Raw genomic sequence first — 5,082 nt, 5'->3', positions numbered from 1 at the left:
CACCTCCGCCACCACGTCCACCTTCCTCGCCTCGCATCAGCAATCAATCCCCCGTAGCTGTCGCAATCGCCTCCCCATCCCTTTCAACACCTCCACCGCTTCCCCAAATTGACCGATTTTCGAGAGAGTCAGAGGGAGATGATGTAAGGAGGGGGTGAGGCTGAGGGATGAGACGGTGACAACGGTGGTGGGGGCGATGAGGGGGAATCGGGAGGCGGGGAGGGCGGCGGAGATGGTGGAGATGCTGGAGGGGGAGGAGATGGGGGGTTATTTTTTTATTTATAATATAAAAGTTTTTTTATTTATAATAATAATTATTATTTTTAAATTAATTAAAAATGATAATTGGGTCAAAATCGGGAAATCCACGTTGACTATTAAATTTTAACAGTTCCGTCTATTTCGGATTAAATGTGATCCGATTTCAAATGTGAGGGACTGAATAATTCAAAAGATAATGTTTTGGACCAAAATAAAAAAAATCACAATATGTTAAGGACCAAAATTGGACTTTAGTCTTAATTTGGCATAAACTTTAAGTTTTAGTTTATGATAAGGGCACCCGCAACGCGTCTCGCGGGTGTCCCTTATCTCGTCCCTCCGAGACGAGATGGGCGTGGGACGCGTTGCAGCATCCCGTCTCGTCCCCAGCCCGTCGAGATGCCGGTCCCTCCGAGACGGCGCGCGAGCTGTCTCGCCACGCGCTTGCGCGACGTGGCGCGCTCCGGTGCCATGCGTAACGTCCACTCGCCAACCCGCGAGTGGGCGCTGACGAAATAAATTATTTTTTTAAAATTTGAATTTAATAAAAAAAATTTAAATTTAAAAACGGTCATATGACCGTCCAACGGTCGTTTTCCTTTTTTAATTATTTTTTTATTTTTTTTACTCTATAAATACTCCTATTTCATCCTCATTACACACAAACACACATCTATTCTTCTCAAATTACCTCCATTTCCTCTCCAATTTTCATCTCAAATCATCTCTTTTATTCTTCTACCAAAGTTAATACATTCATGGATCCATTTGAGCAAATGCGTCGAATAATGGAAGAATCACTTGAAGAAGATCGACGTAGGGAGGCGGAGGAAGCCAGACCGCCCCAAAGACGATCCCGGACTTACATCCATCGTAACCGGGAGGAAGCCGCCGCAAGGTTAGTACGCGACTACTTCTATGATAACCCGGTATGGGGAGATACCTACTCCCGTCGCCGTTTCCGCATGCAGCGACCGCTATTTCTCCACATCGCAAATACATTGGCAGCCCAAGAAGAGTTCTTCCAAGAAGAGTTCGACGCCGTTGGCCGTCCCAGCCATACAACGCTGCATAAATGTACTGCAGCTAGGGGTGGGGAATTATACCGAAATACCGGAATACCGGACTTACCGTACCGAAAAAATACCAAAAATACCGATTTTTCGATACGGTATGATACCACACTGAAAGATTCGGTATGGTAACGGTATTAGATTTCATATACCGCGGTATACCGAAGATTCGATATATACCGACGCTTCGATATACCGTTGATTATTAAATATAAATATATATATACTTATATATATAATATTTATGCTATATTTATAGGATTATTATTATGTATATAAAACCCTTATATTTATAGCAGGTTAGATCATTCATTTTCAGTCTCATCTACAAGTAATCTCTTTTGTCAAATTCACCAACAAGGTTCCAAGAAATGAAGATAATGTTGCTCGTGATTTTATAATTTGTTTTTGGTTTGGTTGTCGAAGTTTTATAAATTTGAATATTAGAATGACTGTATGAAGTTTAATTATTTTGTATTTTTTGAAGTAGTTGAACAATATTTTGGGTATAATATATTAGAATTGTTTTTTTAATATTTTGGGTATAATATATTATTTTTCCGGTATAACAGGTATAACGGTATGTCGTACCGAAGTTCGGTATACCGCAAAAGTACGGTATGGTAACGGTATCAAAAACTACCATATCGAATTTCTGGTATACCGAACTCCGGTATACCAAAAAATTCAGTATGGTATCGGTATGGTGTTTTGTCATACCGTAACTTTCGGTACGGTATACGGTATGACACTCAAAGTATGGTATATCGTACCGAACCACCAATAACTGCAGCAATCCGTCAGCTTGCGACTGGACAAACGACGGATTTGTTCGACGAATACCTCCACATTGGAGAAAGCACTGGGAGAATGTGCTTGATGCAATTCTGCAAAGGCGTCCGTGCAGCCTTCACCGACGAATTTCTCCGGAAGCCAAGCACGACAGATTGTCAGTTTCTGCTCCACCTTCACGAAGAAGTGCACGGATTCCCTGGGATGCTTGGCAGCGTCGATTGCATGCATTGGCAATGGAAGAATTGCCCTGTGGCGTGGAGGGGGTCATACACGAGCGGCCACAAAGGCACCCACCCCACCGTTATACTCGAGGCCGTTGCCGACTACCGACTATGGATTTGGCATGCGTACTTCGGGGTCCCCGGATTGAACAACGACGTCAACGTGCTCAACCAATCCGACCTCTTCGCCGAAGTTTTGGATGGTAAAGCGCCGGCCATCAACTTCATCGCTAACAACCGGCGGTACAAAATGGGATACTATCTTGCCGACGGCATCTACCCGAAGTGGCCAACCTTCGTGAAGACGTTCAACAAGCCGGTAAATGAAAAACAGGCTCTATTTGCGCAGAAGCAGGAGGCTAATCGCAAGGATGTGGAGAGGGCGTTCGGGGTTCTCTAAGCGCGCTTCAACATTATCAAAGCCCCGGCTCGTACGTGGTTCATGGAGAGTATGGTCGACATCATGTATACGTGCATAATCTTGCACAACATGATTGTCGCCGACGAAGGACCTGAGGCGGGAAATTGGTTTGACCCTGAAACCCCCGGAAGCTCTACCGCAAGTAGTCCGCCTCGCAGTGCAGTGCATCCGTCTTTTAAGATCGGTTGTCTATTCGGGCAAGGACACGTGATTCTACCGCCCATGCCCAACTCCAAGATGATCTAATGGAGCACATTTGGGCAAAATTTGGTGGAAGAAATTAAATTATGTATTTTTCATTTTTTTAGAATTTTTAATTATTTTTTAATTTTTTAAGAATTTTAAGTTGTAATTTTATTTTATTTAATGAAATGTGTTTTTATTAATTGAATTTGTTGGAAATAAAATAAAAAATGAAATTGAATGAATAGTACATTAAGAGATGGTTAAGAGATGGATAAGAGATGGAGGGTTGCAGGTTCTGTCTCTTAGTTAAGAGATGGAGTGAAAAGTACAGTGGGGTCCATGAATAGTTAAGGAATGAGACGGAGAAACAGCGTTGCGGATGACCTAAGAGCATAAATAACGCGGCTGGCCGGGCCGCAATTCGCGAGTCCCGGCCCGTCCCGCGCGTTAGACGGAGGTAAGCCGCGGCTCAGGCGGGTCCCGAGGCCGCATTCCTGGCCTGGGGCGGCGTTAATCGCGTGCCGTGCTGCACCGGCGAGTCCCGGCTCAGCGTTACACGGGTCTCGGCCCGGGCCGCAACGCCAATATAATTTTTTTTTATTTTGTGTCTATAAATACGAGCATTCCATTTGTGCATCAATCTTACGTGCATTCCATTTCAATCTCTATTATACACTTTGAATCGACATCAATGGATTGGTTCAATAGCGATGAACGTGAGATGGAGAAGTTCGTTAACTCGAACAATTTGTACATACCGGGGTCGCAACCATCGCAGCCGACGCCTAGTCCGGGAGTCGGTAGCAACGTCGACATAACCTCGCCGGTCAACACGGAAGAGTTCGAATTCAGTGAGATGGAGCCCGCTCAAGAGCGGGGCAAGGAGAAGGTCGGCGAGGAGGATGGGCCGAAGAAGTACACTCCGCATGAGACAATGTGGCTTGCGAGGAACTACATCGACATGGCCGAGGATCCTATCATCTGCAACCAGCAGACTGGCAAGGCTTTCTGGGAGCGGATTGCTTAGAAGTATAACGCTGGCCGTCCTAAAGGGTCGATCGAGCGTAGCTACATGAAGCTGTGCAAGCATTGGGGTCGGGTTCAGGCGGATATGAGCAAGTGGAACGGAAAGTGGGCCAACGTAGTTCGGATGTGGCCGAGCGGGCACAGCGAGGTGAACCTCGTCGAGAAGGCGAAGGATGCGTTCTTCACTGACGGGAAGAAGGCCTTCAAGTACTATGGGGTTTGGAAGCTTGTCGAGAAGAGCCCGAAGTTCACCAGCGGTGCCGAGCCGGCGACAACTGGGGCGGCGAAGAGAACCAAAGTTTCCGCCTCCGGAAACTACTCTTCGAGCGAAGGAGGTCCGGCAATCGACCTCAACGTGACGGACGACGACGTCTTCGTCTCCTCTCCTAGCATTCAGAGCCGCCCGATGGGAACAAAGGCGGCCAAGAGGAAAGCAAAGGGGAAGGCAACTGCGAGCAACTCCGCTATGGCGCCGACCAATCCGTCTCTGGATAAGATGTCTGACACTTTGGCGGAGATGAATATTACATGGCGGATGAGCCAGCTAACGGAGTTGACATCGAGGGATACATCGATGATGTCAGACGAGGAGCTCGAGTTGCACCGTGAGATGATCGCCTACCTTCGCGCCCAAATGAAGAAGTAGTAGTCGTGGCCCGGGTTTCTTGTATTTTAAATTTGCTTCGTCTAGTAATGTAATGTTAATTTCTAATGAACAATGCATTTTTCCGGTTTTAATTGTTCAACGAATTGCGTTTACGAGTTAAATATGTTGAAGTTGTGAATAGTGTCATTTATTATTTGCGGCCCGAGTTGCGGCCTGTAGGGTTAGAGGCTTTTGGGGCTGGGCCACAATTGTAGATGAATGATGACGTGGAGGGGACTTGGGGCCGGAACTGGGGACGAGGTTATTCATGCTCTAAGGCCATCCACAACGCTGTTCCTATACCGTTCCTAAACCGTTCCTTAAACTACTATTTGAGGGCCCCACTGTACTATTTTACTCCATTCCTTAACTAAGGAACGGAACCTGCAACCCTCCGTTCCTTAACCGTTCCTTAAATTACTATTCATTCAATTTCATTTTTTATTTTTATTT

The sequence above is a fragment of the Salvia splendens genome, chromosome 11 (assembly GCF_004379255.2).
Source record: "Salvia splendens isolate huo1 chromosome 11, SspV2, whole genome shotgun sequence".
NCBI classification, from domain to species: domain Eukaryota; kingdom Viridiplantae; phylum Streptophyta; class Magnoliopsida; order Lamiales; family Lamiaceae; genus Salvia; species Salvia splendens.
This window is presented reverse-complemented; position numbering follows the sequence as displayed.